This window comes from Dendrobates tinctorius, unplaced genomic scaffold (assembly GCF_039654945.1).
Source record: "Dendrobates tinctorius isolate UK_male_01 unplaced genomic scaffold, ASM3965494v1 ptg000204l, whole genome shotgun sequence".
In the NCBI taxonomy this organism is placed as follows: domain Eukaryota; kingdom Metazoa; phylum Chordata; class Amphibia; order Anura; family Dendrobatidae; genus Dendrobates; species Dendrobates tinctorius.
This window is the reverse complement of record NW_027361871.1, coordinates 2,357,143-2,370,386: the sequence shown is the minus strand read 5'-3', so window position 1 is coordinate 2,370,386 and position 13,244 is coordinate 2,357,143. Positions and strand designations below refer to the sequence as shown.

Below are 13,244 nucleotides of genomic sequence, written 5' to 3'. Positions count from 1 at the left end.
TACATAGCGCCTGTGCGTTTAGGTGGGAAGATGTTGAGAGGGTTTTTACCAGTCAGTGTTTTTTCACTGAAGATTGTATGTTGGCTTTTGTCAGAGTTGTCTTATCTCGTCAACTACAGTGCCTGTTGTTTGAAGTTAGCTTGGGGTAAATTCTATCAGAAATGAACCAGTGCTGAGGTTTTTAATATCAATTAGTCATAATTTTTCCTCCTTTTGGTTTTGCCATGGCATTTCTTCAATCTGTCTATTCTGTGTCATAACTTGGAAGCAAAACAAGTCGCAAATTTCAGCTGTGCTAAAAGATGGCTCATTCAATTGAAAAACTTCAAAGCCTTTGTCCACGATACAGCTTCTGTAAATTTGTCAGTCTTTTAAATGAATGCTCTTCAAAATTTACTTGGCTTCTTAAGTGTTATGACTGAGATTGAAATCTTATTCCATGTTTCTGCTCTACGTGGAATGGAACTAAAGCTCAATATTGTTTTGCTGCACTAATCAGTTGAATGTTCGATTGGTGCTTCAATCTACCTTGGATTTCACATGCATGCCATCTTCTGGTGCTGTGGCTTAGTTGGTTAAATCGCCTGTCTAGTAAACAGGAGATCCTGAGTTCGAATCTCAGCAGTGCCTTGTTTTCATCTCCTCACAAAAAAGCTTCCTATCTTAAAAATAGGTGTTTCACTTGCGACTGATAGTGCAATTGTGAGATTAAAAATCTCTTCTATCTAAGAGATATAAAGGAAGAAAGATGGCTTCAAGCATGACAATGTAAAACCAGTTGATTTAGTTTTGAAATGCCTCCTTTCTATGCATCTCTAATCCGTTTATCCAATGTATCTCACCTTTATGTCCTTTGGCTTAGTTGGTCAAAGAGCCTGTTTAGTAAACAGAAAAATTTGAATGCCAGCAGTGCTATTCTTTCTTTATGTCAGTTTGGGGCTTCTTAACTCTCTAAGCAGGCTTTCTAATGTATCACACCTGTTTGTCCTTTGTCTTAGATGGTCAAAGAGCCTGTTTAGTAAACAGAAAATCTTGAATTTGAATGCCAGCAGTCCTCTTCCTTCTTTATCTCAGTTTAGGGCTGTTTAACTCTCTAAGCAGGCTTTCTAATGTATCACACCTGTTTGTCCTTTGCCTTAGTTGGTCAAAGAGCCTATTTAGTAAATGCAAAATCTTGAATTTGAATGCCAGCAGTCCTTTTCCTTCTTTATCTCAGTTTAGGGCTGTTTAACTCTCTAAGCAGGCTTTTTAATGTTTCGCACCTGTTTGTCCTTTGGCTTAGTTGGTCAAAGAGCCTATTTAGTAAAAGGAAAATCTTGATTTTGAATGTCAGCAGTGCTTTCTATTCTTCATCTCATTTTGTGGGTTTTTACCCCAAAAAGAGGACTTTTACTCTTGTTTGTCATCAAATATTAATTTCCCACAGCCCTAATATAGTGCAATTGAGAAAAAAAATTCTCTGCTGTTGAAACACTTTAAAAGGAATTAGAGGATATAATTTTCTTTACAGAATATAGGATGGCAACAAGCTTTACAAATTAAAACCAGTGGATTTACAGATCTGACTCTGCAAAGTTTGATAGCAGCACAGGAGTATTGTAAACTTTCATGCTTGAAGTGTCAACCGCTTGGGTTAAAAATGAAAACCAAACCATTCAACACGAAAGAAGAAGCAGATTAATCCGACGAGAATGGGATTCGAACCCAATGCATGCAAAGCACAATGGATTAGCAGTCCATCGCCTTAACCACTCGGCCACCTCATCTACGTTTAGGTGGGAAGATGTTGAGAGGGTTTTTACCAGTCAGTGTTTTTTCACTGAAGATTGTATGTTGGCTTTTGTCAGAGTTGTCTTATCTCGTCAACTACAGTGCCTGTTGTTTGAAGTTAGCTTGGGGTAAATTCTATCAGAAATGAACCAGTGCTGAGGTTTTTAATATCAATTAGTCATAATTTTTCCTCCTTTTGGTTTTGCCATGGCATTTCTTCAATCTGTCTATTCTGTGTCATAACTTGGAAGCAAAACAAGTCGCAAATTTCAGCTGTGCTAAAAGATGGCTCATTCAATTGAAAAACTTCAAAGCCTTTGTCCACGATACAGCTTCTGTAAATTTGTCAGTCTTTTAAATGAATGCTCTTCAAAATTTACTTGGCTTCTTAAGTGTTATGACTGAGATTGAAATCTTATTCCGTGTTTCTGCTCTACGTGGAATGGAACTCAAGCTCAATATTGTTTTGCTGCGCTAACCAGTTGAATGTTCGATTGGTGCTTCAATCTTCCTTGGATTTCAAATGCATGCCATCTTCTGGTGCTGTGGCTTAGTTGGTTAAAGCGCCTGTCTAGTAAACACGAGATCCTGAGTTCGAATCTCAGCAGTGCCTTGTTTTCGTCTCCTCACAAAGAAGCTTCCTATCTTAAAAATAGGTGTTTCACTTGCGACTGATAGTGGAATTATGAGATTAAAAATCTCTTCTATCTACGAGATATAAAGGAAGAAAGATGGCTTCAAGCATGACAATGTAAAACCAGTTGATTTAGTTTTGAAATGCCTCCTTTCTATGCATCTCTAATCCGTTTATCCAATGTATCTCACCTTTATGTCCTTTGGCTTAGTTGGTCAAAGAGCCTGTTTAGTAAACAGAAAATCTTGAATTTGAATGCCAGCAGTGCTATTCTTTCTTTATGTCAGTTTGGGGCTTCTTAACTCTCTAAGCAGGCTTTCTAATGTATCACACCTGTTTGTCCTTTGTCTTAGTTGGTCAAAGAGCCTGTTTAGTAAACAGAAAATCTTGAATTTGAATGCCAGCAGTCCTCTTCCTTCTTTATCTCAGTTTAGGGCTGTTTAACTCTCTAAGCAGGCTTTCTAATGTATCACACCTGTTTGTCCTTTGTCTTAGTTGGTCAAAGAGCCTATTTAGGAAATGGAAAATCTTGAATTTGAATGCCAGCAGTCCTTTTCCTTCTTTATCTCAGTTTAGGGCTGTTTAACTCTCTAAGCAGGCTTTTTAATGTTTCGCACCTGTTTGTCCTTTGGCTTAGTTGGTCAAAGAGCCTATTTAGTAAAAGGAAAATCTTGATTTTGAATGTCAGCAGTGCTTTCTATTCTTCATCTCATTTTGTGGGTTTTTACCCCAAAAAGAGGACTTTTACTCTTGTTTGTCATCAAATATTAATTTCCCACAGCCCTAATCTAGTGCAATTGAGAAAAAAAATTCTCTGCTGTTGAAACACTTTAAAAGGAATTAGAGGATATAATTTTCTTTACAGAATATAGGATGGCATCAAGCTTTACCAATTAAAACCAGTGGATTTACAGGTCTGACTCTGCAAAGTTTGATAGCAGCACAGGAGTATTGTAAACTTTCATGCTTGAAGTGTCCACTGCTTGGGTTAAAAATGAAAACCAAACCATTCAACATGAAAGAAGAAGCAGCTTAATCCGACGAGGATGGGATTCGAACCCATGCATGCAGAGCACAATGGATTAGCAGTCCATCACCTTAACCACTCGGCCACCTCGTCTACATAGCGCCCGTGCGTTTAGGTGGGAAGATGTTGAGAGGGTTTTTACCAGTCAGTGTTTTTTCACTGAAGATTGTATGTTGGCTTTTGTCAGAGTTGCCTTATCTCGTCAACTACAGTGCCTGTTGTTTGAAGTTAGCTTGGGGAAAACTCTATCAGAAATGAACCAGTGCTGAGGTTTTTAATATCAATTAGTCATAATTTTTCCTCCTTTTGGTTTTGCCATGGCATTTCTTCAATCTGTCTATTCTGTGTCATAACTTGGAAGCAAAACAAGTCCCAAATTTCAGCTGTGCTAAAAGATGGCTCATTCAATTGCAAAACTTCAAAGCCTTTGTCCTCGATACAGCTTCTGTAAATTTGTCAGTCTTTTAAATGAATGCTCTTCAAAATTTACTTGGCTTCTTAAGTGTTATGACTGAGATTGAAATCTTATTCCATGTTTCTGCTCTACGTGGAATGGAACTCAAGCTCAATATTGTTTTGCTGCGCTAACCAGTTGAATGTTCGATTGGTGCTTCAATCTTCCTTGGATTTCAAATGCATGCCATCTTTTGGTGCTGTGGCTTAGTTTGTTAAAGCGCCTGTCTAGTAAACAGGAGATCCTGAGTTTGAATCTCAGCAGTGCCTTGTTTTCGTCTCCTCACAAAGAAGCTTCTTATCTTAAAAATAGGTGTTTCACTTGCGACTGATAGTGGAATTATGAGATTTAAAATCTCTTCTATCTAAGAGATATAAAGGAAGAAAGATGGCTTCAAGCATGACAATGTAAAACCAGTTGATTTAGTTTTGAAATGCCTCCTTTCTATGCATCTCTAATCCGTTTATCCAATGTATCTCACCTTTATGTCCTTTGGCTTAGTTGGTCAAAGAGCCTGTTTAGTAAACAGAAAATCTTGAATTTGAATGCCAGCAGAGCTATTCTTTCTTTATGTCAGTTTGGGGCTTCTTAACTCTCTAAGCAGGCTTTCTAATGTATCACACCTGTTTGTCCTTTGTCTTAGTTGGTCAAAGAGCCTGTTTAGTAAACAGAAAATCTTGAATTTGAATGCCAGCAGTCCTCTTCCTTCTTTATCTCAGTTTAGGGCTGTTTAACTCTCTAAGCAGGCTTTCTAATGTATCACACCTGTTTGTCCTTTGTCTTAGTTGGTCAAAGAGCCTATTTAGTAAATGGAAAATCTTGACTTTGAATGCCAGCAGTCCTTTTCCTTCTTTATCTCAGTTTAGGGCTGTTTAACTCTCTAAGCAGGCTTTTTAATGTTTCGCACCTGTTTGTCCTTTGGCTTAGTTGGTCAAAGAGCCTATTTAGTAAAAGGAAAATCTTGATTTTGAATGTCAGCAGTGCTTTCTATTCTTCATCTCATTTTGTGGGTTTTTACCCCAAAAAGAGGACTTTTACTCTTGTTTGTCATCAAATATTAATTTCCCACAGCCCTAATATAGTGCAATTGAGAAAAAAAATTCTCTGCTGTTGAAACACTTTAAAAGGAATTAGAGGATATAATTTTCTTTACAGAATATAGAATGGCATCAAGCTTTACCAATTAAAACCAGTGGATTTACAGGTCTGACTCTGCAAAGTTTGATAGCAGCACAGGAGTATTGTAAACTTTCATGCTTGAAGTGTCCACTGCTTGGGTTAAAAATGAAAACCAAACCATTCAACATGAAAGAAGAAGCAGATTAATCCGACGAGGATGGGATTCGAACCCATGCATGCAGAGCACAATGGATTAGCAGTCCATCGCCTTAACCACTCGGCCACCTCTTCTACATAGAGCCCGTGCGTTTAGGTGGGAAGATGTTGAGAGGGTTTTTACCAGTCAGTGTTTTTTCACTGAAGATTGTATGTTGGCTTTTGTCAGAGTTGCCTTATCTCGTCAACTACAGTGCCTGTTGTTTGAAGTTAGCTTGGGGAAAACTCTATCAGAAATGAACCAGTGCTGAGGTTTTTAATATCAATTAGTCATAATTTTTCCTCCTTTTGGTTTTGCCATGGCATTTCTTCAATCTGTCTATTCTGTGTCATAACTTGGAAGCAAAACAAGTCCCAAATTTCAGCTGTGCTAAAAGATGGCTCATTCAATTGCAAAACTTCAAAGCCTTTGTCCTCGATACAGCTTCTGTAAATTTGTCAGTCTTTTAAATGAATGCTCTTCAAAATTTACTTGGCTTCTTAAGTGTTATGACTGAGATTGAAATCTTATTCCATGTTTCTGCTCTACGTCGAATGGAACTCAAGCTCAATATTGTTTTGCTGCGCTAACCAGTTGAATGTTCGATTGGTGCTTCAATCTTCCTTGGATTTCAAATGCATGCCATCTTCTGGTGCAGTGGCTTAGTTTGTTAAAGCGCCTGTCTAGTAAACAGGAGATCCTGAGTTTGAATCTCAGCAGTGCCTTGTTTTCGTCTCCTCACAAAGAAGCTTCTTATCTTAAAAATAGGTGTTTCACTTGCGACTGATAGTGGAATTATGAGATTTAAAATCTCTTCTATCTAAGAGATATAAAGGAAGAAAGATGGCTTCAAGCATGACAATGTAAAACCAGTTGATTTAGTTTTGAAATGCCTCCTTTCTATGCATCTCTAATCCGTTTATCCAATGTATCTCACCTTTATGTCCTTTGGCTTAGTTGGTCAAAGAGCCTGTTTAGTAAACAGAAAATCTTGAATTTGAATGCCAGCAGAGCTATTCTTTCTTTATGTCAGTTTGGGGCTTCTTAACTCTCTAAGCAGGCTTTCTAATGTATCACACCTGTTTGTCCTTTGTCTTAGTTGGTCAAAGAGCCTGTTTAGTAAACAGAAAATCTTGAATTTGAATGCCAGCAGTCCTCTTCCTTCTTTATCTCAGTTTAGGGCTGTTTAACTCTCTAAGCAGGCTTTCTAATGTATCACACCTGTTTGTCCTTTGTCTTAGTTGGTCAAAGAGCCTATTTAGTAAATGGAAAATCTTGACTTTGAATGCCAGCAGTCCTTTTCCTTCTTTATCTCAGTTTAGGGCTGTTTAACTCTCTAAGCAGGCTTTTTAATGTTTCGCACCTGTTTGTCCTTTGGCTTAGTTGGTCAAAGAGCCTATTTAGTAAAAGGAAAATCTTGATTTTGAATGTCAGCAGTGCTTTCTATTCTTCATCTCATTTTGTGGGTTTTTACCCCAAAAAGAGGACTTTTACTCTTGTTTGTCATCAAATATTAATTTCCCACAGCCCTAATATAGTGCAATTGAGAAAAAAAATTCTCTGCTGTTGAAACACTTTAAAAGGAATTAGAGGATATAATTTTCTTTACAGAATATAGAATGGCATCAAGCTTTACCAATTAAAACCAGTGGATTTACAGGTCTGACTCTGCAAAGTTTGATAGCAGCACAGGAGTATTGTAAACTTTCATGCTTGAAGTGTCCACTGCTTGGGTTAAAAATGAAAACCAAACCATTCAACATGAAAGAAGAAGCAGATTAATCCGACGAGGATGGGATTCGAACCCATGCATGCAGAGCACAATGGATTAGCAGTCCATCGCCTTAACCACTCGGCCACCTCTTCTACATAGAGCCCGTGCGTTTAGGTGGGAAGATGTTGAGAGGGTTTTTACCAGTCAGTGTTTTTTCACTGAAGATTGTATGTTGGCTTTTGTCAGAGTTGCCTTATCTCGTCAACTACAGTGCCTGTTGTTTGAAGTTAGCTTGGGGAAAACTCTATCAGAAATGAACCAGTGCTGAGGTTTTTAATATCAATTAGTCATAATTTTTCCTCCTTTTGGTTTTGCCATGGCATTTCTTCAATCTGTCTATTCTGTGTCATAACTTGGAAGCAAAACAAGTCCCAAATTTCAGCTGTGCTAAAAGATGGCTCATTCAATTGCAAAACTTCAAAGCCTTTGTCCTCGATACAGCTTCTGTAAATTTGTCAGTCTTTTAAATGAATGCTCTTCAATATTTACTTGGCTTCTTAAGTGTTATGACTGAGATTGAAATCTTATTCCATGTTTCTGCTCTACGTCGAATGGAACTCAAGCTCAATATTGTTTTGCTGCGCTAACCAGTTGAATGTTCGATTGGTGCTTCAATCTTCCTTGGATTTCAAATGCATGCCATCTTCTGGTGCAGTGGCTTAGTTTGTTAAAGCGCCTGTCTAGTAAACAGGAGATCCTGAGTTTGAATCTCAGCAGTGCCTTGTTTTCATCTCCTCACAAAGAAGCTTCCTATCTTAAAAATAGGTGTTTCACTTGCGACTGATAGTGCAATTATGAGATTAAAAATCTCTTCTATCTAAGAGATATAAAGGAAGAAAGATGGCTTCAAGCATGACAATGTAAAACCAGTTGATTTAGTTTTGAAATGCCTCCTTTCTATGCATCTCTAATCCGTTTATCCAATGTATCTCACCTTTATGTCCTTTGGCTTAGTTGGTCAAAGAGCCTGTTTAGTAAACAGAAAATCTTGAATTTGAATGCCAGCAGTGCTATTCTTTCTTTATGTCAGTTTGGGGCTTCTTAACTCTCTATGCAGGCTTTCTAATGTATCACACCTGTTTGTCCTTTGTCTTAATTGGTCAAAGAGCCTGTTTAGTAAACAGAAAATCTTGAATTTGAATGCCAGCAGTCCTCTTCCTTCTTTATCTCAGTTTGGGGCTTCTTAACTCTCTATGCAGGCTTTCTAATGTATCACACCTGTTTGTCCTTTGTCTTAGTTGGTCAAAGAGCCTGTTTAGTAAACAGAAAATCTTGAATTTGAATGCCAGCAGTCCTCTTCCTTCTTTATCTCAGTTTAGGGCTGTTTAACTCTCTAAGCAGGCTTTCTAATGTATCACACCTGTTTGTCCTTTGTCTTAGTTGATCAAAGAGCCTATTTAGTAAATGGAAAATCTTGAATTTGAATGCCAGCAGTCCTTTTCCTTCTTTATCTCAGTTTAGGGCTGTTTAACTCTCTAAGCAGGCTTTTTAATGTTTCGCACCTGTTTGTCCTTTGGCTTAGTTGGTCAAAGAGCCTATTTAGTAAAAGGAAAATCTTGATTTTGAATGTCAGCAGTGCTTTCTATTCTTCATCTCATTTTGTGGGTTTTTACCCCAAAAAGAGGACTTTTACTCTTGTTTGTCATCAAATATTAATTTCCCACAGCCCTAATATAGTGCAATTGAGAAAAAAAATTCTCTGCTGTTGAAACACTTTAAAAGGAATTAGAGGATATAATTTTCTTTACAGAATATAGGATGGCATCAATCTTTACCAATTAAAACAATTGGATTTACAGATCTGACTCTGCAAAGTTTGATAGCAGCACAGGAGTATTGTAAACTTTCATGCTTGAAGTGTCCACTGCTTGGGTTAAAAATGAAAACCAAACCATTCAACATGAAAGAAGAAGCAGATTAATCCGACGAGGATGGGATTCGAACCCATGCATGCAGAGCACAATGGATTAGCAGTCCATCTCCTTAACCACTCGGCCACCTCGTCTACATAGTGCCTGTGTGTTTAGGTGGGAAGATGTTGAGAGGGTTTTTACCAGTCAGTGTTTTTTCACTGAAGATTGTATGTTGGCTTTTGTCAGAGTTGCCTTATCTCGTCAACTACAGTGCCTGTTGTTTGCAGTTAGCTTGGGGAAAACTCTATCAGAAATGAACCAGTGCTGAGGTTTTTAATATCAATTAGTCATAATTTTTCCTCCTTTTGGTTTTGCCATGGCATTTCTTCAATCTGTCTATTCTGTGTCATAACTTGGAAGCAAAACAAGTCCCAAATTTCAGCTGTGCTAAAAGATGGCTCATTCAATTGCAAAACTTCAAAGCCTTTGTCCTCGATACAGCTTCTGTAAATTTGTCAGTCTTTTAAATGAATGCTCTTCAAAATTTACTTGGCTTCTTAAGTGTTATGACTGAGATTGAAATCTTACTCCATGTTTCTGCTCTACGTGGAATGGAACTCAAGCTCAATATTGTTTTGCTGCGCTAATCAGTTGAATGTTCGATTGGTGCTTCAATCTTCCTTGGATTTCAAATGCATGCCATCTTCTGGTGCTGTGGCTTAGTTGGTTAAAGCGCCTGTCTAGTAAACAGGAGATCCTGAGTTCGAATCTCAGCAGTACCTTGTTTTCGTCTCCTCACAAAGAATCTTAAAAATAGGTGTTTCACTTGCGACTGATAGTGGAATTATGAGATTAAAAATCTCTTCTATCTACGAGATATAAAGGAAGAAAGATGGCTTCAAGCATGACAATGTAAAACCAGTTGATTTAGTTTTGAAATCCCTCCTTTCTATGCATCTCTAATCCGTTTATCCAATGTATCTCACCTTTATGTCCTTTGGCTTAGTTGGTCAAAGAGCCTGTTTAGTAAACAGAAAATCTTGAATTTGAATGCCAGCAGTGCTATTCTTTCTTTATGTCAGTTTGGGGCTTCTTAACTCTCTAAGCAGGCTTTCTAATGTATCACACCTGTTTGTCCTTTGTCTTAGTTGGTCAAAGAGCCTGTTTAGTAAACAGAAAATCTTGAATTTGAATGCCAGCAGTCCTCTTCCTTCTTTATCTCAGTTTAGGGCTGTTTAACTCTCTAAGCAGGCTTTCTAATGTATCACACCTGTTTGTCCTTTGTCTTAGTTGGTCAAAGAGCCTATTTAGTAAATGGAAAATCTTGAATTTGAATGCCAGCAGTCCTTTTCCTTCTTTATCTCAGTTTAGGGCTGTTTAACTCTCTAAGCAGGCTTTTTAATGTTTCGCACCTGTTTGTCCTTTGGCTTAGTTGGTCAAAGAGCCTATTTAGTAAAAGGAAAATCTTGATTTTGAATGTCAGCAGTGCTTTCTATTCTTCATCTCATTTTGTGGGTTTTTACCCCAAAAAGAGGACTTTTACTCTTGTTTGTCATCAAATATTAATTTCCCACAGCCCTAATCTAGTGCAATTGAGAAAAAAAATTCTCTGCTGTTGAAACACTTTAAAAGGAATTAGAGGATATAATTTTCTTTACAGAATATAGGATGGCATCAAGCTTTACCATTTAAAACCAGTGGATTTACAGGTCTGACTCTGCAAAGTTTGATAGCAGCACAGGAGTATTGTAAACTTTCATGCTTGAAGTGTCCACTGCTTGGGTTAAAAATGAAAACCAAACCATTCAACATGAAAGAAGAAGCAGATTAATCCGACGAGGATGGGATTCGAACCCATGCATGCAGAGCACAATGGATTAGCAGTCCATCGCCTTAACCACTCGGCCACCTCGTCTACATAGCGCCCGTGCGTTTAGGGGGGAAGATGTTGAGAGGGTTTTTACCAGTCAGTGTTTTTTCACTGAAGATTGTATGTTGGCTTTTGTCAGAGTTGCCTTATCTCGTCAACTACAGTGCCTGTTGTTTGAAGTTAGCTTGGGGAAAACTCTATCAGAAATGAACCAGTGCTGAGGTTTTTAATATCAATTAGTCATAATTTTTCCTCCTTTTGGTTTTGCCATGGCATTTCTTCAATCTGTCTATTCTGTGTCATAACTTGGAAGCAAAACAAGTCCCAAATTTCAGCTGTGCTAAAAGATGGCTCATTCAATTGCAAAACTTCAAAGCCTTTGTCCTCGATACAGCTTCTGTAAATTTGTCAGTCTTTTAAATGAATGCTCTTCAAAATTTACTTGGCTTCTTAAGTGTTATGACTGAGATTGAAATCTTATTCCATGTTTCTGCTCTACGTGGAATGGAACTCAAGCTCAATATTGTTTTGCTGCGCTAACCAGTTGAATGTTCGATTGGTGCTTCAATCTTCCTTGGATTTCAATTGCACGACATCTTCTGGTGCAGTGGCTTAGTTGGTTAAAGTGCCTGTCTAGTAAACAGGAGATCCTGAGTTCGAATCTCAGCAGTACCTTGTTTTCGTCTCCTCACAAAGAATCTTAAAAATAGGTGTTTCACTTGCGAATGATAGTGGAATTATGAGATTAAAAATCTCTTCTATCTACGAGATATAAAGGAAGAAAGATGGCTTCAAGCATGACAATGTAAAACCAGTTGATTTAGTTTTGAAATGCCTCCTTTCTATGCATCTCTAATCCGTTTATCCAATGTATCTCACCTTTATGTCCTTTGGCTTAGTTGGTCAAAGAGCCTGTTTAGTAAACAGAAAATCTTGAATTTGAATGCCAGCAGTGCTATTCTTTCTTTATGTCAGTTTGGGGCTTCTTATCTCTCTAAGCAGGCTTTCTAATGTATCACACCTGTTTGTCCTTTGTCTTAGTTGGTCAAAGAGCCTGTTTAGTAAACAGAAAATCTTGAATTTGAATGCCAGCAGTCCTCTTCCTTCTTTATCTCAGTTTAGGGCTGTTTAACTCTCTAAGCAGGCTTTCTAATGTATCACACCTGTTTGTCCTTTGTCTTAGTTGGTCAAAGAGCCTATTTAGTAAATGGAAAATCTTGAATTTGAATGCCAGCAGTCCTTTTCCTTCTTTATCTCAGTTTAGGGCTGTTTAACTCTCTAAGCAGGCTTTTTAATGTTTCGCACCTGTTTGTCCTTTGGCTTAGTTGGTCAAAGAGCCTATTTAGTAAAAGGAAAATCTTGATTTTGAATGTCAGCAGTGCTTTCTATTCTTCATGTCATTTTGTGGGTTTTTACCCCAAAAAGAGGACTTTTACTCTTGTTTGTCATCAAATATTAATTTCCCACAGCCCTAATATAGTGCAATTGAGAAAAAAAATTCTCTGCTGTTGAAACACTTTAAAAGGAATTAGAGGATATAATTTTCTTTACAGAATATAGGATGGCATCAAGCTTTACAAATTAAAACAAGTGGATTTACAGATCTGACTCTGCAAAGTTTGATAGCAGCACAGGAGTATTGTAAACTTTCATGCTTGAAGTGTCCACCGCTTGGGTTAAAAATGAAAACCAAACCATTCAACACGAAAGAAAAAGCAGATTAATCAGACGACGATGGGATTCGAACCCATGCATGCAGAGCACAATGGATTAGCAGTCCATCACCTTAACCACTCGGCCACCTCGTCTACATAGCGCCCGTGTGTTTAGGTGGGAAGATGTTGAGAGGGTTTTTACCAGTCAGTGTTTTTTCACTGAAGATTGTATGTTGGCTTTTGTCAGAGTTGCCTTATCTCGTCAACTACAGTGCCTGTTGTTTGAAGTTAGCTTGGGGAAAACTCTATCAGAAATGAACCAGTGCTGAGGTTTTTAATATCAATTAGTCATAATTTTTCCTCCTTTTGGTTTTGCCATGGCATTTCTTCAATCTGTCTATTCTGTGTCATAACTTGGAAGCAAAACAAGTCCCAAATTTCAGCTGTGCTAAAAGATGGCTCATTCAATTGCAAAACTTCAAAGCCTTTGTCCTCGATACAGCTTCTGTAAATTTGTCAGTCTTTTAAATGAATGCTCTTCAAAATTTACTTGGCTTCTTAAGTGTTATGACTGAGATTGAAATCTTACTCCATGTTTCTGCTCTACGTGGAATGGAACTCAAGCTCAATATTATTTTGCTGCGCTAACCAGTTGAATGTTCAATTGGTGCTTCAATCTTCCTTGGATTTCAAATGCATGCCATCTTCTGGTGCTGTGGCTTAGTTGGTTAAAGCGCCTGTCTAGTAAACAGGAGATCTTCAGTTCGAATCTCAGCAGTGCTTTGTTTTCAACTCCTCACAAAGAAGCTTCCTATCTTAAAAATAGGTGTTTCACTTGCCACTGATAGTGCAATTGTGAGATTAAAAATCTCTTCTATCTAAGAGATATAAA

At 37.9% G+C, this 13,244-nt stretch overlaps 3 non-coding genes across 3 annotated transcripts; 1 reads left to right on the top strand and 2 right to left on the bottom strand.

Annotated features, from left to right (window-relative positions):
• Positions 1 to 3,442: 3,442 nt before the first annotated feature.
• TRNAS-GCU (transfer RNA serine (anticodon GCU)) lies at positions 3,443 to 3,524 on the bottom strand. Its single transcript has one exon. It is a non-coding gene; the product is annotated as a tRNA-Ser (tRNA).
• A 6,011-nt stretch (positions 3,525 to 9,535) lies between these two features.
• TRNAT-AGU (transfer RNA threonine (anticodon AGU)) lies at positions 9,536 to 9,609 on the top strand. Its single transcript has one exon. It is a non-coding gene; the product is annotated as a tRNA-Thr (tRNA).
• Positions 9,610 to 10,660: 1,051 nt separating this feature from the next.
• TRNAS-GCU (transfer RNA serine (anticodon GCU)) lies at positions 10,661 to 10,742 on the bottom strand. The gene has a single exon. It is a non-coding gene; the product is annotated as a tRNA-Ser (tRNA).
• Positions 10,743 to 13,244: the final 2,502 nt, after the last annotated feature.